The sequence below is a fragment of the Haliotis rubra genome, unplaced genomic scaffold (assembly GCF_003918875.1).
Source record: "Haliotis rubra isolate DU_JTF1 unplaced genomic scaffold, ASM391887v1 Scf1270, whole genome shotgun sequence".
Taxonomy (NCBI): domain Eukaryota; kingdom Metazoa; phylum Mollusca; class Gastropoda; order Lepetellida; family Haliotidae; genus Haliotis; species Haliotis rubra.
The window spans coordinates 208607-234665 of record NW_025765193.1 but is presented as its reverse complement, the minus strand read 5'-3'; the positions used below and the strand labels follow the sequence as shown (position 1 = coordinate 234665).

At 41.7% G+C, this 26059-nt stretch overlaps 1 long non-coding RNA gene across 1 annotated transcript; it reads left to right on the top strand.

The window, feature by feature from the left end:
- Nucleotides 1-6890: 6890 nt before the first annotated feature.
- LOC124266693 lies at nucleotides 6891-10106 on the top strand. Its single transcript, XR_006895818.1, has 2 exons — nucleotides 6891-7062; nucleotides 10029-10106. It is a non-coding gene; the product is annotated as an uncharacterized LOC124266693 (long non-coding RNA).
- Nucleotides 10107-26059: the final 15953 nt, after the last annotated feature.

The window sequence follows — 26059 nt, the reverse complement described above, 5'->3', positions numbered from 1 at the left end:
AAACTGGGGTCCAGATGGAAGTCACAAATAAGGTTACCACACACCATCATTAATTTTACTTTTCTTATTTCCATTATTTATGGCATCAATGTTTAAGACTCTAGTTGAAATTACAACAAGACCTCGGAAGGTCAAGGGTCAAAACAAAAAATACGTAAAATGAGGATATTTGTCATTTCATTGTCTGATCTTTTAGTATGACGTGGCCATGGATCGAACTTCAACCTTCCACTCTCAGCAGATGATTCACCCACTGGACGCGAGGGTCTGATATTGATATAAACACTCACATTCACCAAACCAGTCCCGCTTACTTTTACAGCGCCAAACAAGAAATTCCATTAGGAAGAGGTACCTGTTGTGAATCTGTCATTGTTTAGCGCGCTTCGAGTGGAATAATTAGTTTGTGAGTAGTTACATAGGGCCACCTCTGCGCCGAGTACTGTGACACACAGGTATCCTTGGTTCTAATTTTCAGCTGCTAAGCCCTGAATGTACCTGTAGCAATAGACACGGCCTCCAAGTTATTTTACAACAGCTCGGTTGGTCATACGCCATGTAAAATGAACATTGAGGCGCCGTATGAGTATTTACCTGGCAAAAGATAAGAGTCTCTTTTATAACAATGTCTTGTTGTTTGAGCAACAAAACAAAGTAATAGTCCCCTTAATGAGATGCGGTAGCCTTCTACGAAGCTAGTACTTCGGCACACCATATGTTATTATCTTAGCTGCTTTAGTATACTTTATGCCCGATTATTTGTTTTTCTGATGTCTAATGACGCCCAGCTATATGAAGATGGCCCTTAACGTCGTCTGATCAGAGCAATCCAGTGATTGACCTCAGGCATTGCGGTTACGATAAACTTCACCGAACAACTCTTAGCCACCCACTGAAGAAGTAACCTCTCTTCTTGACTTGTAAGGTCTTGTTGGAGACAAATGCTTTCAATTCCGATCTTTACGTGGGACGCAGCTTTTGTAGTGAATTCATGCATGGAACTATTTACCATTAGGATAGAAGTCGAAATAAAAGTTGCCTGGTTACTTAGCATTGTGTTGGTGAGTAAAACGGGACAGAACTATAAACAGGTCCACAGAAGGGCGTCGTGGCTGATTATACGCCTTCGAACTAGTGGTAAGGTAACCAATGTACTAGGTCATATACCACCTGCGACGATCAAAACTCTGATTATATTACATGCAGTGCCCCTTCAGGTCAAACAGGGTGCTCGATAACCCTTGAACAATGTGAATACTCAGTCATAAACTGTCCCCTATGTCATACTACTACAGGAAAAGCTCTTTGGTTGGATTTTGTTTTTAAATGCTGGATGACAAACAGGAAGTATGTACTGCTTTCTATACAGACAGTGTTTCAACATCACGAAAAGCATTAATAAGTCTACAATTCTTCAAGTGTTAGGGTTTGCGTGGTCTACAATACAAATTGCCAGTGCGTATGACAGCAAGTTGGGTTTATAAAATTCTTTAGCATTACACACTATGCACGGCCTGATTGAACACAAATCCGCCATGCAGGCTACTTCAGAGAGAGTTAAACCACAAATAACTACAACAACTTAACCGCATGAATGCTTATAGCAAAGGCCAAAGACGGCTATCAGGTGTTGACGACAGTACCATCGTGTAACGAGTGGAAAACTGCACACTGCACTGTGGTAGGTAAGCTTCCAGGGAGGACAAGTGGAGGTGCTTAGCTGAGTTAAAGCTGATTTGGGCAGCATTCCCCTCCTATGTTGCGTGTGTTAGAGTTAATGTAGAAGGAAAGTGTGAAAGTCGAACAGTAGCTCCAGACGTTTAATTGCTCGTTTGGTGAAAAGAAACAGGTGTGGTGCAGACAAACCTAGGAAACGAACTTGTGGGTAAGCTCTGGTGTGTTCCAAGAGAGACGCAGTGAATTAGACTGGGCCACAATTCTTGAGCAGCTATACTATCACAGAAACATTAAAAACATGAACAGCACAATGTTTGTAATCAGTCAGTGTAAATGAAACTCCCGGATTCATAGAAGAAATGATGAGTTTTTATGCGATATACAACTTCTTTATTCGGTGAAGGGCGACGTTTCTGACATAGACACCAGGAAAAAGTAAACACCCCCCTGATATAACGAGTTACAGAACATATTACAATAATGAAAATCAAACTGTATGGGGAATAATGATGATGGCAAGGAATGGTGGTTCCATCATGAGAATGGTGACCGATGATGCATGATGTTGACGTCACAGTTGGCCGTGCCATGCACGTGCAGCATGCCTTCCATGCATCGCCCAAAATGCTGTATGTTCATGCATCAAATATATGGGTATTCAAGCCTGGGTTGACATAAAACAGTTGTGAACCATTCCCTGTTAACATGGCACGAAGGCGAATATCTGGTACAAAGATGTCAAAATTATTGGAATTCATTCTTGTACGTCTTATTAAAGCTTTTAAGTCAACTGGGCTTCACCACTACTACTGTGCATTCAGTCGATCATGAGTAGCCATGCTAAAATCCCATTCCGTTATGGACCTTGTCAATGATCGGGACGTCCCCGTGACACATCACAGCGCCGTGAACAGGGCACCACTGGTGATTAGTTCGACGTCGTGCTGCCTGCAACGAGCTCCTGGAAACGACAATGCATACCAAATCAGCCGTCTTCCGACAGAACCGTCAGGAAATCGCGTAAGAGCTGTAGGCCTGAGGTTCCAGAAGAGTAATCAAACGCCCCACTGGCAGATGACCACCACAGGCTCCGCTGGCATGCAGTCTAGCTCGACGTGCGTAGAATCTGGTGACATGTATGGTACCCCACTGGTCAGATGAGCCGCTCTGCTCCCATGATTGAGCAAGTGGGACCTGGATTTACCATGCAGAGGCAACCTTACAGGTGAACTGTACATCCGAAATGTCCTGGAACCAGTTATTTGTCCCCCATTTTCATAACCACCCACTGACCACAAGACCTCCTTAGTTCATGAATGAATAAATGACAGACCCATCGTTCGGCAAGTGGCAATGACTGCTTACCCTCCAGAACAACGCAATTATTAACTTTGCACCTTGGCCTTAAAATGGGTCCAGATCTGAACTCCGTTGGAGCACATTTGGGACACAATCATGGTCGTATAAAGGCATTGGAACCTCCAGTGTAGCGAATCTACGTGTGAATTGGAAGCAGCCTTGCATAGGGAGTGGCAGCAGTTGCCCCGGGAGCTGATCCGGCGGCGTCTGACTGGAAGCATGCGACGCAGGGTTGGGAACTGGCTCATTCAAGCTCATGGAGGGTTCTCCCCACTTCATTGAACATTTTGACATACAGATGTCATCTACAGACCTTAAGTTAAATGTTTTCATGAAGCATGTGCAGAATTCTATAATGGCATGAACTCTGCGAAAGCTCCATACGTTAAAGTAGCATTGTTTTCAGGGTGAAAATAGCACCCGTGTTTCAGCACAACAATATCATGAATTAAATATCATATCAACTCACTAAAGTGGCTGTCTCCTTGTTGTTTGTGGGTTGTTCGAGACAGATCACAATCGTTTAGCTCATCTCATTGGGTAGATTATTTCATGTGGTTCTTACTTTCATCACTGAAAAATTCATCAGAAGTTAGCAACTTTCTCCAGGGTATAGATTTATAATCGTCAGTTCGCTGCAAACAGTGATCCTTGTGACAACATTTATTAAAATCTATAATCAACAAATCGCCCTTCACAGAATAAAGAGGTTGTATATCCAAAATTGTCATCATTCCTTCATCAACTAAACTTCTAAAAAATGCTTACCAAAGAAGTCCAGGTTCATACTACCCAATTACTGATTCCAAAGCGTATATGTGTTATCTGCGTCAAAGTAAAGACAGCAGTGAACTTTGTTACACGGGCTTTTGTCTAATGGACTCCTAAACGCGCCTCTAAAATAACCCTCCACATGCTGTTATCAGTATATGGGACATCTGTGAACGAGAAAAATCTTTATTCATATAATACTGACTGTGTATGCAGATACGTAATCTACATCAATGTGAAGGCAGTCTAAAGGCTCATGCTAAACGGCCTATGCAACGTTTTCTAGTATATGGAACATCCATAACTTGCAGGTGATTATCACATACATTTAAAATAATACAAAACATTTTACACCTCCCCTCAACTAGTAGCTGATAACACAATCTACAATATAACCAGAGAATGCAATATTAATAAAACGAAATATACATAAAAAGATTAATGTTATCACATGTAAGCCAAAACCCCAACAAGAATAAAGAAGCCGCCCATCATATGTTAACTAAAACAAACAAAGGACAAGTCACTGAAACAATTTTAATCCATTGTGATCAATTGGTGACGCTTATTTGAAAAACGGTATTGATTCCTTACTCATTGTGGTTTTCGCGGCGATTCGCGGCACGGGGTTTGTACCTGAAATAGTGGCTTCGTTATTTTCTCAAATGTGGGTTTCCCCGGCGGTCACCATGACTCTTAACCGGCCTATAAAATGACCTTTGTTCTAGAGGTATTATGCAATGTCACCAATACCTGATTCAATGTGCTCAAACCAAGCTAGGTCGAAACGTTCTTTTGGAGTTGTGACAGCCTACTTGCTGCGACATGCATAGTGTGTGTAAATATTAGGCAACCTGTCTGTATTGTGAACTACCACACACAGAGACGGGGGGTGGGGTGTATGGAGGGGAAGGGGGGTGAACGAGGTGAAGATATGATGTGGTTATTAAATGCGCAGATACAAACCTACTGTTTCTTAATCAAGCAGATTGCAACCAACTGCGGCTTTAATGCAGATCAAAATAACTGAATGTACAACGACAGAGACAATATTTAAACACGCGGAATGCAACCTACTCTGTTATATATATATAACGTACAAATTAACACCAACTTATACATACAACCGAACCATTGTAACATGAAGACAGCGTACTGTGGATATAATACTCAGGGCGGATACAGCCTTTTGAGAAAGGGGGTGCACACTTTTGAGAAAGAGGGGTGCTCCATTTTATGCCACATTCCTATGGTCATTTAATAAAAAATTCAGGAAAAAAGGGGGAGGGGGTGCGCACCCCTGCACCCCCATTCCACCCCCCTCGCTGGATCCGCCTGTGATACTAGTTGACTCCATGTTGCAGCCATAGCGTATTACATTTTGCAGCCTTCATGTGGGGTTGGGAATACGAGATTCGAACTCACGACTGATGAGTGTTGGAACGTCTGAAGAAGGTATAACTCGCAACTTAAACATCTATTGCTAAGCCCCCGTCTGCGACATTCCAATGGCTCGTTCGATGCTGATAATCTTGACAGATGTGCAATCGTGACGACTACATACACTTCTCACACAAAAATAAGCAACAAGTATTTTCAGTGTTATATCTTTATCAATCTCGATTGCGATTTTTGCTGACATGTTACTGAATTGTAAATATTCAAAGAATACATAACCTTTAGTGACTGTCAAATTGATTTATCTGATAACATTGACAACATCACCCGAACACAACCACCCTCAGAAACAACATGCAAAATGTGTGGCATGAATGTGCTCCACTCTTCACATATGCACCCTGATCAATGTAAACCTACCTGTAATCATTCCTCTGGTACAACAAGCGGGTCCTAACTTCATTAGTATGGATGATAATGCCCGTCCATGGATGATAATGCCTGAGAAAGAGTTGTTAACGATGTTGATAATGTCTGAGAAAGAGTTGTTAACGATGTTGCTTTTAGATCAACAACAGCACACATGTGGACTGGCATGCAAGGTCACCTGATCTTAGCTTGGGACATTTACGGTCTCCATGTTCACCCCAAGACTCTGGATGTACATGAACAGGCGTTACAGAGAGAATGGCAGAACATTCCACAACAGCAACTTTAAAGGCTCATTTGGTCAATGGAAAGACGTGTAGAAGCTTGGATTCGTGCTCATGATGGTCATACGCGTTACTGAACACTGCTTCACTGTACACAACTGACTTCAACTGTAACGTTAACATCAATGCAGCACATTTTTCACGACTGTTTCACGGGTACATGTTTTTGATGATTTGTAAGTCTATTGTTGCTTTCTCAATACCATTTCATTTCATTTTGTTAATCGTGTGTACATATGTGTCACCTTTCTATTGCATCATTCCATGATTTGCAATTTCGATAAATGATAATGTAATGAGACTAAAAATTTGTGTTGCTTAATTTTTGTGAGGAGTATATGTACGTATTACTTTTGTAAGTACACGTGGGTTTATTTGCACCATGGAATGCTGGAACAATCTATAACACTAAGCATCCTATCTGACAAGTTAATAATACTAAATATGAGACATTTACAGAGTATCATCAATTAAATATGAATATTGTTTATCTGGCGCTCTTATAACACGGTAGAACGACTGTCTCGGTTACAGTGCATGGAGCCTATGGTATACAGAAGGTGTGTTGGGCCTATGCTGGGGCAATCTATTACTCACATACTTTATTCTCCAGGGTCTGGGAGGCAGACCATGGCCACTCCACATGTACAAGACATGTGCATGACATGCACTTATTTTAGCTGACTCCACTCTGTAAAATGGATAACCGGCAGTGTTATAAATCCGTCAGTTGTGTGAATGTGCCACTCCACAGCTGTACTCAGTCTCGCTCTCTCCTATCAGGTTTTAGACAGGCTGGAAACTAGCGGACGACGATGTGGGATTTTGGAATTACAACAGTTGCCTTATTTCTGGTCGTGGTACTGGTAGTGTTATGGCTGTCAATGCGGCGCTCCACCTGGACTGCCCCCGGCCCCTCTCCTTCCGTTCTTGGGGAACGCCCTATCCCTGGAATCTGATCCACGGGTCTTGTTCAAGAACTTCCGACAGAAGTATGGCGACATTTTCAGTCTGTATGTTTTCCACAAGCCTCTCATCGTCCTCAACGGCTACAACGTTATTAAAGAAGCCATTGTCAAGAACGCCGACGTCTTCTCCGACAGACCGCGATCCTTTGTGACCGATTTCTTCTCAAAGGGAAAAGGTGCGTTTTCTTTATATTTTAGCCAAACTGAAGGTGTTTTTATAGTGATACTAACCATTGAACCATTTTGTGTGTACACGAACACAAATAATGTGCATTCACTTTTGACACGATGTGGGGGATTGGGAAAGCCGAGGTCCATGCAGTAAGCTTAAAGAGGGCACCTGAAAGGACAAAACAGGGTGTTTAACATCTAGCATCAGTTATCCTAGTGATGCGAAATGATTATGCATGAACAGACAAGGAATGTTCTGGACATAACTCTTTATTTTGTAAATAGACTTTACTGTGGCGATTGTAAATAACTCTCGAGAAAATGTTTCCATTCATGTTTACAACCGTTGTTACCTTTATGCATTTACCTACTATCGTAGATGTTTCGCACGTGTATAGAATTAACACCTGCCCCACTATACAGATAACCCATGTCATACCTTTGGCTGCACTATACAGATGGAATATATCATACCTTTGGCTGCACTATACAGGTGGCCCACGTTATACCTTGGCAGCACTATACAGCTGGCCCATATCATGCCTTGGCTGCACTATACAGCTGGTCTATATCATGCCTTGGCTACACTATACAGCTGGCCCACGTCATACCTTTGCAGCAATATACAGCTGGCCCATATCATGCCTTGGCAGCACTATACAGCTGGCCCACGTTATACCTTTTGGCTGTACTATACAGCTGGCCCATATCATGCCTTGGCTGCACTATACAGCTGGCCCACGTCATACCTTGGCTGCACTATACAGTTGGCCCACGTCATACCTTAGCAGCACTATACAGCTGACCAATGTCAGGCCTAGGCTGCACTATACAGCTGGACCCATGTCATTCCTTAGCAGCACTATACAGCTGACCCATGTCATGTCTTACCTTAGCAGCACTATACAGCTGACCCATGTCATACCTTGGCTCCACAATACAGCTGGCCCATATCATACCTTGGCTGCACTATACAGATGGCCCATATCATACCTTGGCTGCACTATACAGATGGCACACGCCATACCTTGGCAGTACTGTACAGTTGGCCCACGTCATACCTTAGCAGCACTATACAGCTGACCCATGTCATACCTTGGCTGCACTATACAGCTGACCCTTGTCATACCTTGGCTGCACTATACAGCAGAACCAAATCATACCTTGGCTGCACTAAACAGCTGACCCGTGCCTTTCCTTAACAGCACTATACAGCTGACCCATGTCATTCCTTAGCAACACTATACAGCTGACCCATGTCATACCTTGGCTGCTCTATACAGCTCCCCAATGTCATACCTTAGTAGCACTATACAGCTCACCCATGTCATACCTTAGTAGCACTATACAGCTGACCCATGTCATACCTTGGCAGCACTATACAGCTGACCCATGTCATACCTTGGCTGCACTAAACAGATGACCCATGTCATACCTTCGCTCCACTATACGGCTGACCCATGTCATTCCTTAGCAGCACTATACAGCTCACCCATGTCATACCTTGGCTGCACTATACAGCTGACCCATGTCATACCTTGGCTGCACTATACAGCTGAACCAAATCATACCTTGGCTGCACTAAACAGCTGACCCGTGCCTTTCCTTAATAGCACTATACAGCTGACCCATGTCATTCCTCAGCAGCACTATACAGCTGACCCATGTCATTCCTTAGCAGCACTATACAGCTGACCCATGTCATTCCTTAGCAACACTATACAGCTGACCCATGTCATACCTTAGCAACACTATACAGCTAACCCATGTCATACCTTGACTGCACTATACAGCTCACCAATATCATACCTTAGTAGCACTATACAGTTCACCCATGTCATACCTTAATAGCACTATACAGCTGACCCATGTCATACCTTGGCAGCACTATACAGCTGACCCATGTCATACCTTGGCAGCACTAAACAGCTGACCCATGTCATACCTTGGCTGCACTATACAGCTGACCCGTGGCATACCTTGGCTGCACTATACAGCTCACCCATGTCATACCTTGGCTGCACTAAACAGCTGACCCATGTCATAACTTGGCTGCACTATACAGCTGACCTGTGGTATTCCTTTGCTGCACTATACAGCTGACCCATGGCATAGCTTTCTAGCTGCACTATACAGCTGACCCATGGCATACCTTGGCAGCATTATACAGCTGACCCATGGCATACCTTGGCAGCATTATACAGCCGACCAATGGCATACCTTAGCAGCACTATACAGCTGACCCGTGCCATAACCTGGTGGCACTATACAACTGACCTATGGCAATGCATACATACAAAGAATATAGCGTGAAAGAACAAAATGTGATAGAATTAAGAATTGTATTCTAAAAATGAACTAATTACAATGACGGTATAAAACAGCGTGGCAATACAAATTCAATATAACTTTAATGTATTAGCAGTGATTGTAGCAACAAAGATAGTGATGCTAAGATTCACATCGCTGCAACAGTGGTGAAGCTTTCAAATTAGGCCAAGGCTGAGTATCCAGGGTGAAAAACGATCGCCATACATCTGCTGGTCTTGAACCGTGATACGTCATATGTGACGTCATATTTAAGGTGACCAGGACCAGATTGAGACCCGCTTTGTGTACATGAAAAGATTGCTCCAATTCTTCAGCCAGCACTTGAACGTCCCAGTGAAGGCCCAGAACCTTTCACGCTTGTATTGCCTCCCAGTCTTAATAGATTAACCAGGGTGCCGTTGTACAAAGCAACCGTAGCGCTACGCTAGCCGTAAGTCTATGTTAAGGTAATGGGAGTTACGGTCACCTTAGCGCTAAGACCGCTTTGTAAAACGGCACCAAGGTCACCACTGTCCTAAACTGAGTCTTAACAGAAACAACCTGATACAAACACAACACTGTTCTACAATGTCTACAAACACTGCCAGATTTATTCCACGAAATACAGCTGAATTCCATTGAACTGTATTTTTCCAAACAGGAGTAGTCGGAACCTCCGGGGACTTGTGGCATGAACAGAGACGATTTGCTCTCAATGCTCTGCGAGAGTTTGGAATGGAAAACCATCATGGAGGACAAAATACGAGGAAATTGCTCAGTTTATGGTGGCCCTGGAGGAAGAGAAAGGACGGGGTTTCAACATAGAGCGTCTTTTGCAGAATGCCGTATCAAATGTCATCTGTTCCGTTGTCTTTGGTAAACGTTTTGAATATACTGACCATGTATTCGTCAAATTTCTGAAAGCATTGGATGATTTTTAAAAATAGCGCAGTATCTGGAATACTAAACGTTTTTCCTGCTGTGCGATATTTGCCTGGAGACCCATTCAAGTTCAGAAAATCAATGGACAGCATAGATATTGTGGATAATCTGCTGATTAAACCTTTCATTAAGGATCACTTAAACGATCACGATGATGAAAAATCGGGACGATTTTATCCATGTATATTTGAAGGAGATGCGACGTCGCCAACAGAAACAAGAAACAACTACGTTAGACTGTAAGTGTGTTTTGTTATTTAACGATGTTCATGGAATGTACATTATCCTTTCCACGACAGGGAGATTCGTTGGCTATTTACTTTTAAAGGGTTGTTTTTTCTAGATTTGTCCAATAGGTTGAACGTGAAGAATTTAATACAAATAACTGGCACATCATTTCTGCTAAGGATGTAATGAATTGTGTAGATATGTAGCTATTGCATTCAATAATCCATATTGTTTTACTCATGTTATTTAAGCATCACTTTTGATTTGGTTTTTGGTTTTTTACTTAAGAATTATATTTGTCAAAACGTATAGTTGGTTTTGTGAACATCTCTTAAATTGAACGCTGAACTTTCCTTTAGAATCTACACTGAATCTACACTGACCTATATACATGGTTGATTCTGTTAATGCATTTCCACATTTCAACTAGTATTTCGTAGGCATGTAATTGTAATGTTTCCGGTTTTATATGGGTCATGTTACATCTGTCACGTGAACTTACACTAAAGATTACATTCGTGTTGGCAGTGGAGAATCTGGCGCAGATTATTACTGATCTGTTTACTGGAGGCTCGGAGACGACGTCCACCACTATACGCTGGGCGCTGGTCTACTTCCTGCACTACCCGGATGTACAAGAGAAGTGCTTCCAAGAGATTCTGGGAAACGTGGGTCCAGAGCAGACGACCCTCCATGAAGGACAAGACGAGCCTTCCTTGCACGTGGAGGCCACCATTATAGGGAAACCTTGAGGATACGCTGATATTGCACCTATTGCTATTCCTCACACAGTTCCACATGATGTACAGTTCAGGGATTCACCTTCCCACAAGGCGTCACAGTCCTATTGAACCTTGATTCAGTCCCTCCAAGACACGGGATGTATGGGGAGACCCGCAAAACTTTTTCGGCCGGACCGTTTCCGCTCGATGACGCAGGCAAGATTCAGAAGAGGGAGGAATTTATCCCCTTTTCTTTGGGTGAGTCACCTACAAACTCGAGATATGGTAAGCAATAGACGTGGTAACCACATGTACATACACATACACATACACGCACGCAAACGCACACGCACGCACACAGATGTACATACATACATGCACACACACACGCACACACACACGTACGCACACACACATACATACATACAGTAATGACACTGTACCTTTGTTTTCTTATATTTCAAGGACGAAGGGTTTGCCTGGGGAGTCAATGTCCCGGATGGAGCTCTTCCTCTTCCCTCACCACCATGATTCAGAGATTCAAGTTCGTCCCAGTGAACGGGGAAAAGCCTCCAATGGAAGGAATACTGGGTTTATCATATTCGCCAAAGGAATTCAAACTAAACGTTATCCCCGAAATCTAATATTCTTCGGATCATCACAATGTTAAAAAAGAACACAATGCCTATGTAGCCGTGAAGATCCGTGTTAGGAATTAGTCTTCAGTAACCCATGCTTGTCGTAAGAGGCGACTAACAGCATCAGGTGATCATCGTCTCCCAATTGCGTGATGTTGATCCACTGGATTGTCTGGTGCAGGCTCGACCATTAACTAATATCGCTGAATGCGGAGTTAAACAACCTAGATTCTATGAGTTTCTTCCAACATTGTGATTTTTGTTTTGTATCTAAATGTTTAAATCAAAGATATCAAATGTTTTGGGAATCTTATTTTAACATAAAAAAAATTGTATCAAATGAATAAAATCAATAAGCATATAAGTATGATTTTGTTGTTACGGTAAGGACAGGGTAGAGTAAAGGCTATGACAAAGAAGAACACGGCTGTGATAGGCCATTACGGTGGTGACATTATATACCGTCCCAATGTCACTGCTGTAACATGTCTTCAACCTGGAAGCATTTTACCTGTCTTTACATGACAATGATCTATGGTGAATGCAATCGCTTCCCACTTCATTTAGAAGCACAGATAAAGTTATCAAATACTGGGTAAAGCTCTTGAATATGCCTGCATCAAGATTTCCTAAGAAATGTTATGACATGATGTATTTGTTTTGACACCAACGGAAAATCAAATTGGGTAACGAATGTTAAAATTTACTAAATCATTGTGGTTTTAGTGATGTATTTTTGTCACAAAAGATTACCTGCCCAAAGTCATTTTATAATGCTTTATCGCAAGATTAAAAGATATGTACATTCAGACCTTGAACATATCTTTAATACTGTCCATCCCAAATCCACTTTTACATAGTACTTTTAAATCTTTTTTCCATACGGAGCAATACCTACACGATATTAATCTTAGAAAATTCCACGTTTCATTATCCAGATTTAGATGCTCTTCACATGATCTTATGATCCAAGAAGGGCAGATATTATAATATTCCAAGAGAAAACAGATTGTGCAAATTTTGTGCACTAAATGTAATTGAAGATGAGTTCCACTTTTTGCTGGTATGTCCTTACTATGCTGATTTAAGGGACAAAATATATACCACAATATTACTATTCACATCCTACCATGTTTAAATTTAATTTGATAATGAACTCTAATAATACAATCTTATATTCGTAAACTTGGTATGTATATCCACCATGCTTTTGAACAAAGAAATAACGTTTGCATGACAACATGGTATGTGTCCCGCACTAGGGATCGTGTGAACTGTGTATCTGCACCTTGGAGAGTTGACAACATGGTATGTGTCCCGCACTAGGGATCATGTGAACTGTGTATCTGCACCTTGGAGAGTTGACAACATGGTATGTGTCCCGCACTAGGGATCATGTGAACTGTGTATCTGCACCTTGGAGAGCTGACAACATGGTATGTGTCCCGCACTAGGGATCATGTGAACTGTGTATCTGCACCTTGGAGAGTTGACAACATGGTATGTGTCCCGCACTAGGGATCATGTGAACTGTGTATCTGCACCTTGGAGAGTTGACAACATGGTATGTGTCCCGCACTAGGGATCATGTGAACTGTGTATCTGCACCTTGGAGAGTTGACAACATGGTATGTGTCCCGCACTAGGGATCATGTGAACTGTGTATCTGCACCTTGGAGAGTTGACAACATGGTATGTGTCCCGCACTAGGGATCGCACTAGGGATCGTGAACTCTGCACCTTGGAGAGTTGACTGTGTATCTGCACCTTGGAGAACTGTTGACACCTTGGATTGACAATATGGTATGTGTCCCGCACTAGGGATCATGTGAACTGTGTATCTGCACCTTGGAGAGTTGACAACATTTCGTCGATCTTCCAACATTTCAAAATTACATAGGTTTCAACATCAAGTAGATCAATCAGAGATGAGAAAAAGTTATTTCGGGAGAGGTAATAAGTTTTCACAGTGTAGTATCACATGGTTGTCATAATCTTGTTACATAGCAAACATTCTTTTGAAACTTTATTTCGTGATGAAATTTTAAAACATAATTGCAAGGCTGTTCTGTGTTCAGGCTATAAAATGTTCTAAAGTATGTGATATGTCAGTGATGTGTGAGCTCGCATGTAAGGAGACAGTCCTGCATGAAGTGATACTTTGTTACGCCACATTTGTTCCTCGTATTCTTGTACTTGTTTGTTTACAATTCGTCTCCACTGGTGTTTGGTGGGAAATGAACCACTGTATAAATAAGTATAAATACGTAGAAGTAGTTTTGTAAGATTGTATTTGCACAAAACAGACTGAAGATCTCCACAAATAGTTGATTTTCGGCGCGGAATAGCCATGGAAGCACAGAATATGTGTTTCGTGAGATTATCACAACTAGTGTTGCATAAAGAGCCAAAGAACTGGAGATTACTTGTAGCCAATGTGTATTACTTTACATTTGCAAATCAGAAATGAAAGGAATTGTTGGCTTGTTGGCCATTTTAAGCAATGCATATAACATTTCAAAACTAATTAGCCATGTCATATTGAAAAACTAGATATTTTAATATATATACATTAAATGATTTCATCTTTGTTTCATATTTTCTTTTCAAAATGACTTTACAAATTTCATACCGGTAGTGACGCAATTTCATGAAATTTCTAATTAGAAGGATAAAATATGAAAAATGAAATGTCGTTAAGCTTACATAATGTATGTTTTGTACATTCAGAATACTATGACCGTAGTCAACAACATGTCATGGTAAAGCAAGCAAACAAAACTTACAATTTGTACCTAAATGAAATATGCACGAAATTTGAGAATGCCTCAATGACATATCTATTCACTGACTAGAAACAAATTGCCAACACAATACGCTGCATGCTGATCTACCTGGGTGTACAAGAGAAGTGCTGCCAAGAAATCCGTGGAAAACGCAGGCCAGAGTAGACAGTCGTCCATGAAAGACTAGACGAACCTTCCCAACGAACAGGCCACCATTATGGAAGTGTTGAGATACGCCAATATTAATCCCCTGAGTGCCCCCCACACTGTCCCCATGATGCTCAGATCCGAGGTTTCACCTTCCTTAAAGGTGTCTTTATCATACCCAACCTAAATTCGAACAAAAACGAACATGTTGGGGGAGGAACTATCATGTGTGGGGGCCGGCGGATACCTTCAGAACTGACTGTTTACATGACAAAGAGGGGAAATTACCAAAGAAACAGTTAATTATGACGCTTACTATTGCCTCCCGGTCGTACAGAGATTAGCTGGTTGATAAGATCAGTATGTACCTTGGTGAGCCAATGGTGCTCTTCTTATTCCTTACCGGTATGGTTTAGATGTTCAAGATAAGCCATACGTCAAGTAGGAAAGGTCTAGTCAACCTCTTCTCTCTCTTTTGTAGCCTGTAGGCACAGTCAACCTCCCAGAAACTGTCCCGTCATGAAACTTCTCCATCCACCAAATCTATGATGCTTGTAACTAACCACTAACGGCTATGAAAACAACATTTTATGGCAGAATGGTTCCCGCGGTCTGTGGTAACAACATAAACGGCCTTGCATTTAAATAGTCAGTAGGTTAATTATGACGCTTACTATTGCCTCCCGTTCGTACAGAGATTAGCTGGTTGATAAGATCAGTATTTGCCTTGGTGAAGCAATGGTGCTCTTCTTATTCCTTACTGGTATGGTTTAGATGTTCAAGATAAGCCATACGTCAAGTCGGAAAGGTCGAGTCGATCTCTTCTCACCTTTGTATCCTGTAGGCACAGTCAACCTTCCAGAAACTGTCCCATAATGAAACATCTCTAAGGACCAAGTCTGTTAAGCTTGTAAATAACCACAAACTGCTGCTGAAAACCAATATGTTATGGGTTCTTCAACAGGCTCTTCTCCCATATAACATTTACACAGCCATGATGCAGTATAAACCAACATACACTGATCAATGTTTCAGCTTTGAGAAAGATACGAATAACAGATTTGGTTTCAGCGCTATGTGCCAATGACTATGACCTACGTAAGCCCGCGCTAATGAATGAACAAAATTCATCTATCAAAAGAATTATCTTATAAACCTATTCTTTAAAACAACCCCTCGTAAAGGAACTGCCACGGTCTTTATCAAAGATCAGTGATGGTAATCTATATTCTTGGTATGAATAGTTTGAATACTGATATTACGCTTGTCAAGGTATGTATGAATCCGAGGTAATTTGGAGTGATTGGTTAACGACGGGCCATGTGACGACGGTTACAAAGGACGTTTGACATAATATCAGTCGTTAATATGTCTCGTCCACGGTCGAATATTTATTGGCTGCCACACATATCAGTATGTGTGTCGAAACTGCTTCTTATAATTTTTTATCTTCTAGTCAGTTTATATTGATATGTTTGTTACGAAGTAGGAATAATTTGAAAACAATATTCCCGAGTGGTGAGTGAAAGCTTTTACAATTTTTCAGAAGCCTTATTCACCTACTTGGTTACAAAATTTAAATATTTGTTAAACTGAGGTCCAGATGGAAAACACAAATAAGGTTACCACACACATCATTAAATTTTATTTTCTTAGTTTATTATTTATGGCATCAATGTTTATGAATTTGGGTTGAATCATAACAAGACCTTGGAAGGTCAAGGGTCAAACAAAAATACGTAAAATGAGGATATTTGTCATTTCATTGCCTGATCTTTTAGTATGAAGCGGCCATGGATCGAACCCAACCTTCCACTCTCCGGGCACATGATCTACCCACTGGATCATGGAGGCGGTCTGACATTGACATAAACACTCACATTCAACAATTAAACCAGTCCTGCCATTTTTACAGTGCCAAAACAAGAATGCATTAGGGAAGAGGTACCTGTTGTGAATCTGTCATTGTTTAGCGCGCTGGAGTGGAATAATTAGTTTGTGTGAGTAGTTACATAGGGCCACCTCTGCGCCGAGTACTGTGACACACAGGTATCCTTGCTCCCACTAGCCAAGCCCCTGAATGTACCTGTAGCTATAGACACGGCCTCTGTGTTGGCTTTACAACAGCTCAAGGTCATACGCCATGTAAACAGAACATTAACATCAAGCGTCGTATGAGTATTTACCTGGCAAAAGATAAGAGTCTCTTATAACAATGTCTTGTTGTTTGAGCAACAAAACAAAGTAATAGTCTCTTAATGAGATGCAGCCTTCTACGAAATAGTACTTTACACACCATATGTTATCTGATGTTTTAGTATACGAGTGTCTGATTATTTGTTTTTCTGATGTCTAATGACGCCCAGGCTATATGAAGATGGTCTTTAAATAACGTCGTCTGGATCAGACAATCCAGTGATTGACCCCAGGCATTGCGTTACGATAAACTTCACCGAACAACCCTAGCCACCCAATTGCGTTAGCAACCTCTTTCGACATGCATGTCTTGCTGGAGACAAATGCTAACCCCGATCTTTACGGGAAGCAACTTTTGTGAATTCATGCATGGAACTATTTACATTAGGATACAAGTCGAAATAAAGTTGCCTGTACCTGAGCATTGTGTTAGTGAGTAAAACGGGACAGACCTATAAACAGGTCCACAGAAGGGCGTATCATGGCTGATTATACGCCATCGAATCTGAAGCAGGCGAACCAATGTACTAGGTCATTTACCACCAGCAACGATCAAAACTCTGGGATTATATTACATGCAGTACCCCTTCAGGTCAAACAGGTGCTCGGTAAACCCCGAACAATGAATACTCGGGGTCATAACTAAAACCCTATGTCATAATACAGGAAAGCTCTTTTGGTTGGATTGTATTTAAATGCTGGACAGACCAACAGAAGTATGTACTGCTTTCTATACAGACAGTGTTTCTCAACATCAATGAAAAGCATAAATAAGTCTACAATTCAGAACAATTTTAAAACCAAAATCCTTCAAGTGTTAGGTTTGCGTATGTCTACAAAGACAAATTGCCTGTGTATGACAGTGCTGGCTTTGTACCATCTAGCATTACACTATGCACAACATGATTGTAAACACAAACATATACAGGCTACTTCAGAGAGTTAAACCACTAATAACTACAACGCACTGCATAGATAACATAACAAAGGCCAAAGGCGGCTATCAGGTGTTGACGACAGTGTGACTCGTGTAGGGTTGGGTCAACATTGCAGTAGTAGTATCATAGCATAACAAATATTATTTAAGCCAAATTCTTCCGATTTATGAGTGTGTATTTGAATATCAATAATGATATAATATAATGATATAATAACACTAAAGATTACATTCATGTTGGCAGTGGAGAACCTGGCTCAGACTATTGCTGATCTGTTTGTTGGGGGCTCGGAGACGACGTCCACCACATTACGCTGGGCGCTGGTCTACTTCCTGAACTAACCGTATGTACAAGACAAGTGCTTCCAGGAGATTCTGGAAAACGTCGGTCAGAGCAGACGACCCTCAATGGAGGACAGGACGAACCTTCCTTACGTGGAGGCCACCATCTTGGAAACCTTAAGATACGCTGATATTGCTCCTATTGCTGTCCCTCACTCAGATGAGGATACACCTTCCCGAAAGGCGTCACAGTTATATTGAACCTTCCTCCAAGACACGGATGTATGGGGAGACCCACAAATTTTTCGACAGGACCGTTTCCTCGATGGCGCAGGCAAGATTCAGAAGAGGGATGGATTTATCCCCTTTTCGTTGGGTGAGTTACATAAAAACGTGACATAGTTTAAGTCCTAGATGTTTAACGTCTATCACACGTACGTATGTGTGCACGCACGCATGCACACACACACACACACACACAGATACACATCCATCCATCTAACCATCCATACATTCATCCATCATCCATACATACATACATCCATACATCCACACACATCCATCCATACATACATACATACATACATACATACATACATACATACATACATACATACATACATACATACATACATACATACATACATACATACATACATACATACATACATACATACATACATACATACATACATACATACATACATACATACATACATACATACATACATACATACATACATACATACATACATACATACATACATACATACATGCATAGTATTACATAAAGGTAATAAAACTGAACGGGTTTTGTCATATTTCAAGGACGTTAAGGGTTTGCCTGGGGAGGCAATGGCCTGGATGGAGCTCTTCCTCTTCCTCACTACCATGATTCAGAAGCTCAAGTTCGTCCCAGTGAACGGGGAAAAGCCTCCAATGGATGGATTATTGGGCTTCACACATTCGCCAAATGAATTTCAAGTGAAAACTATTCCCCGAAACTAATACTGTTTGGCTCCTGACAGAGTTTCTTGGTACAGTCCTGTCCGACGCTGATGAATTTGTCCGACATCTGCCTCTGTTCAGCCAGCAGTGGATGGATACCAGGTAGAATGAGATGGTAATATCACTTAACCATCCAGAACCTCAAACACAGTTTAGGTCGGCTTTGAACGTAATATTCTTCTTGGGAAAACGCCATACAAATGGACTGTTATCATTATGTCATTGATATTAAAAACGGTGAAATCGCTTGGAAGAGTTCCGTACCCTTGGAGTGCCAGAAACCAACCCTCCCTCCCTCACTCAATCACTCACTCACTCACTCCACTCCACTCCACTTTTTATGGAATGTCGCGTTGTCGCATTGTCGCGTGTCGCGCTCTGTTAAAATATTGAGTATAGTATGTGTTATAAAGTATTGACGAAAACGCGACACGCGATAATGAGACAAAGCGACATTCATAAAAGTGGAGTGGAGTGGATGTCGCATGTCGCGTTTTGAATAATATTTTTCTATTCCTCCAAACAGCGACAATGCTACATAGCGACAATTTTTGTTGCCCTATCTAAGAGTAGGGTAAATTTAATAAGTAAAGCACCTCATCGAGGAGGTGCTGTCACGTGACCGGAAGTCTGACGTCACCAGACTTCCGGTTAATACGAACGGGGAGTCACGTGAACGATGACATCATCAAGGGCAAGTTCATAGGCATAGGTCATGAACCCTCACAGGTGTGCACGATATCACAGGTCGGAAGGTCAAAGGGCATTCTAAAACACGTTGCACCAATGCAATTCATTAACTGAGCCCTAACGAAGCTGAATCGGTGCATAGTAACGAATGCCCGTATATGGAAGTCCTACTACGTTTCCGCGATTTTCGCGGGGCTAGATTCCATGAGTCACACTCCATTGGAATGCCAGCTGTTGGTCTGCCATGTTCCAACTCATGAACGGAACCCTCAGAGGTGTGCACGGTATCACTGGTCAGAAAGGTCAAAGGGCATTCTGTAATCACGCTGCACCAATTGCAATTCATTAACGGAGCCTTGAGGAAGCAGAATCGGTGCATAGTAACGAATGCCCGTATATGGAAGTCCTACTAGTCGCAGGGGAGGGGAACTGTTTCCAACTCATGAACGATGTGCACGTATCACTGGTCAGCAGAATCGGTGCATAGTAACGAATGTCCGTATGGAAGTCCTAACGTTTTCAGCATTTTGTCTCGCGGGAGGGGAACTGTTTCCAACTCATGAGCTGAACGCTCACAGGTGTGCACGGTATCACTGGTCAGAAAGGTCAAAGGGCGTTCTGTAATCACGCTGCACCAATTGCAATTCATTAACGGAGCCTTGAGGAAGCAGAATCGGTGCATAGTAACGAATGCCCGTGATATGGAAGTCCTACTACGTTTTCCCGCAATTAGTCTCATGGGAGGGGAACTGTTTCCAACTCATGAACTGAACGCGGTGTGCGAGGTATCACTGGTCAGAAAGTCAAAGGGCATTCTGTAATCACGCTGCACCAACTGCAATTCATTGGAGCCTTGAGGAAGCAGAATGGTGCATAGTAACGAATGCCCGTATATGGAAGTCCTACTACGTTTCGGCGATTTGTCTCCAGATTCCATCAGTCACCCTCAATTGGAATGTCAGCTGTTAAATCTGTCGTGTTCCAACAGTTAAAAAAATAGAACCATTTTCACGAGAAAGACACGGTTGCAGTAGTATGTTTTCCATATAAGATTATATGCTACTAGAAATGTTTATTGTTTATCGTTGAAGGAGGGAGTGGGGATGGGGGAGGGAGATGTGATATCACTTCGTTTCATGTCTTGAGGCTGGGGAAAAAAACAAACGTTGAAGGAACATGAGCTGTACATGTATTAAGTTATAGACATTGAATACAAATAGATAGAACTGGTTTCTTAATTATTTTGAGCAAAACAAATAAAACCAAAAACCGTAACTATGCATACAACAAGAAGTTTTCAAAAGCATTTAATAGTTAATTCCATGGTTTGTTTCTTTTAAAAAGTAGATGTTTGTCACCATGTAGTTTTAAATTAATAAAGCTACAAACTATGGGATTATGGTTTCACAAGAATGGAAGACACCGTTGAGGCACAACCTATCGAAAGGACTAGATCTGTAGAGCCCTGGAGACTATTTGCCAAAAGAGTAGCAAAGACGGAAACTGTATTTTTTTCTCAAATCTTTATCATCTATATCGTTGTGATTACTTGCATTGTCAACTTATCTTTGGCTCGATTCAAACCTATGGACAAGTCTGTTGGGAAGCAGTCTGGGGTATCTCCTTCCTAACCCTAAAATCAAGTCGCGTTCGTCACGACCAGAGTAAAACGAAAAATTTTTAGGTCAACCGAATATGTTCTCTGACGTCATCCATTGTGTGAACATGGATGTGTCCTCGACATCGTGACCACATGAACAACACTTTTTTATCTATTAGTGATGCACAACGAAAAACGGTATAAAAGAAAGCTCTAAACATTCAACGTGTTATATTTGCACTATCTCTAGCGCATAACTACACTCTTTGGAAGTTACTCCAATAAGTATCTCCAACAACCATGACCGATTCTTTCAAGCGTCTTTCCGAAGTTGCTGGTAAGACAGACAACACGAAACGTTTTAAACCCACAGTCACCAGTGTTTCCAGAGACGAACTGATGAAAACCCTTGACGCAGATGGAATTATGCGTCAAAATACAACTAGATGTAAAGTGAGTGACCTACCCAAGAACCTGTTGCTCGAGATCATCTCTTATGAATCCATTAAGATCCATGATGAAGATGTGTGGAAAGTTCTGCTCAGCCCTAGTGTGAAAAAAGAAGCACTACCAAGCGAATATGATATCCTCCTCAACACCCAGTACACAGAGGCCCTTGGGAATGCAACCCATATGATCTTCGCCGGACAAAATCGGTCCAAGAACAACCGCCTCTTTAACAAAATCAAGTTCTTCTGCTGTGTTGAAGATGACATGGGGGAAGAGGATGAAACAGAGAAGGAATCGGACTGTCAAAATCAGCAGTAGGTGAGTTTGAAACTGAATGTCTGCTTCAATCCTTTCCACCTGTCTACCGTTTGCACCTTATGTCCATAGCATTTAAATATGTATTTTATCAGATCCTGCTGTGCTTGTGACGGGAGGGGGCTCGCTGACGTGGTTGACACATGTTATCGATTCCCATTTGGGTAGATCGATGCTCATGCTATTGATCACTCGAATGTAGGGTCCACACTTAGTTATTCAAAGACCGTGAGCATATTGCTGGAATATTGCTGAGTGCGGTGTGAAACTAAACTCATTCCCTCACACACTCATATTCTACTGACAGTTGCACCTATCGGTCCGGGATATCATCAACACGGTTCCGTTATGGATAATCTGTCAAGTTTTTCTCCATTGAAAAGACATTACATATAGGTGTATTTGATGGATTTAGTGTTTTTTTCCTTATTTTGTATTGTAACTAAAGGTGTATATGTATATGTATATTTGTAACAAGCTCTAATAGAAACATAATGAAATTATAGATTGTTTTCAAGTCGTAATTAAACTAGAAGAGTAGGGTAAATTTATTAAGTAAAGCACCTCATCGAGGAGGTGCTGTCACGTGACCGGAAGTCTGACGTCACCAGACTTCCGGTTAATACGAGACGGGGAGTCACGTGAACGATGACATCATCAAGGGCAAGTTCATAGGCATAGGTCATGAACCCTCACAGGTGTGCACGATATCACAGGTCGGAAGGTCAAAGGGCATTCTAAAAACACGTTGCACCAATGCAATTCATTAACTGAGCCCTAACGAAGCTGAATCGGTGCATAGTAACGAATGCCCGTATATGGAAGTCCTACTACGTTTCCGCGATTTTCGCGGGGCTAGATTCCATGAGTCACACTCCATTGGAATGCCAGCTGTTGGTCTGCCATGTTCCAACTCATGAACGGAACCCTCAGAGGTGTGCACGGTATCACTGGTCAGAAAGGTCAAAGGGCATTCTGTAATCACGCTGCACCAATTGCAATTCATTAACGGAGCCTTGAGGAAGCAGAATCGGTGCATAGTAACGAATGCCCGTATATGGAAGTCCTACTAGTCTCGCAGGAGGGGAACTGTTTCCAACTCATGAACGGAACGCTCACAGGTGTGCACGGTATCACTGGTCAGCAGAATCGGTGCATAGTAACGAATGTCCGTATATGGAAGTCCTACTACGTTTTCAGCGATTTTGTCTCGCGGGGAGGGGAACTGTTTCCAACTCATGAGCTGAACGCTCACAGGTGTGCACGGTATCACTGGTCAGAAAGGTCAAAGGGCGTTCTGTAATCACGCTGCACCAATTGCAATTCATTAACGGAGCCTTGAGGAAGCAGAATCGGTGCATAGTAACGAATGCCCGTATATGGAAGTCCTACTACGTTTTCCGCAATTAGTCTCGCGGGGAGGGGGAACTGTTTCCAACTCATGAACTGAACGCTCACAGGTGTGCAAGGTATCACTGGTCAGAAGGTCAAAGGGCATTCTGTAATCACGCTGCACCAACTGCAATTCATTAACGGAGCCTTGAGGAAGCAGAATCGGTGCATAGTAACGAATGCCCGTATATGGAAGTCCTACTACGTTTCGGCGATTTGTCTCGCGGGGTCTAGATTCCATCAGTCACCCTCAATTGGAATGTCAGCTGTTAAATCTGTCGTGTTCCAACAGTTAAAAATAGAACCATTTTCACGAGAAAGACACGGTTGCAGTAGTATGTTTTCCATATAAGATTATATGCTACTAGAAATGTTTATTGTTTATCGTTGAAGGAGGGTGGGGATGGGGAGGAGATGTGATATCACTTCGTTTCATGTCTTGAGGCTGGGGAAAAACAAACGTTGAAGGAACATGAGCTGTACATGTATTAAGTTATAGACATTGAATACAAATAGATAGAACTGGTTTCTTAATTATTTTGAGCAAAACAAATAAAACCAAAAACCGTAACTATGCATACAACAAGAAGTTTTCAAAAGCATTTAATAGTTAATTCCATGGTTTGTTTCTTTTTAAAAGTAGATGTTTGTCACCATGTAGTTTTAAATTAATAAAGCTACAAACTATGGGATTATGGTTTCACAAGAATGGAAGACACCGTTGAGGCACAACCTATCGAAAGGACTAGATCTGTAGAGCCCCTGGAGACTATTTGCCAAAAGAGTAGCAAAGACGGAAACTGTATTTTTTTCTCAAATCTTTATCATCTATATCGTTGTGATTACTTGCATTGTCAACTTATCTTTGGCTCGATTCAAACCTATGGACAAGTCTGTTGGGAAGCAGTCTGGGGTATCTCCTTCCTAACCCTAAAATCAAGTCGCGTTCGTCACGACCAGAGTAAAACGAAAAAAAATTTTAGGTCAACCGAATATGTTCTCTGACGTCATCCATTGTGTGAACATGGATGTGTCCTCGACATCGTGACCACATGAACAACACTTTTTTATCTATTAGTGACGCACAACGAAAAACGGTATAAAAGAAAGCTCTAAACATTCAACGTGTTATATTTGCACTATCTCTAGCGCATAACTACACTCTTTGGAAGTTACTCCAATAAGTATCTCCAACAACCATGACCGATTCTTTCAAGCGTCTTTCCGAAGTTGCTGGTAAGACAGACAACACGAAACGTTTTAAACCCACAGTCACCAGTGTTTCCAGAGACGAACTGATGAAAACCCTTGACGCAGATGGAATTATGCGTCAAAATACAACTAGATGTAAAGTGAGTGACCTACCCAAGAACCTGTTGCTCGAGATCATCTCTTATGAATCCATTAAGATCCATGATGAAGATGTGTGGAAAGTTCTGCTCAGCCCTAGTGTGAAAAAAGAAGCACTACCAAGCGAATATGATATCCTCCTCAACACCCAGTACACAGAGGCCCTTGGGAATGCAACCCATATGATCTTCGCCGGACAAAATCGGTCCAAGAACAACCGCCTCTTTAACAAAATCAAGTTCTTCTGCTGTGTTGAAGATGACATGGGGGAAGAGGATGAAACAGAGAAGGAATCGGACTGTCAAAGTCAGCAGTAGGTGAGTTTGAAACTGAATGTCTGCTTCAATCCTTTCCACCTGTCTACCGTTTGCACCTTATGTCCATAGCGTTTAAATATGTATTTTATCAGATCCTGCTGTGCTTGTGACGGAGGGGCTCGCTGACGTGGTTGACACATGTTATCGATTCCCATTTGGGTAGATCGATGCTCATGCTATTGATCACTCGAATGTAGGGTCCACACTTAGTTATTCAAAGACCGTGAGCATATTGCTGGAATATTGCTGAGTGCGGTGTGAAACTAAACTCATTCCCTCACACACTCATATTCTACTGACAGTTGCACCTATCGGTCCGGGATATCATCAACACGGTTCCGTTATGGATAATATGTCAAGTTTTTCTCCATTGAAAAGACATTACATATAGGTGTATTTGATGGATTTAGTGTTTTTTCCTTATTTTGTATTGTAACTAAAGGTGTATATGTATATGTATATTTGTAACAAGCTCTAATAGAAACATAATGAAATTATAGATTGTTTTCCAGTCGTAATTAAACTAGAACCGTCGTGTAATTCTATTGTGAGTTGAAAGATTTTCTCATGAATAAAAAGGTGCTTGTACGTGTCGGCACGAATTGTCTTCCCTTAACTGTGATTCACAACGAATGCATTTAATGTTTCATTTCAGGTCCTGAGGCAGGACAAACTCCGCTCCAGTGAAAAAA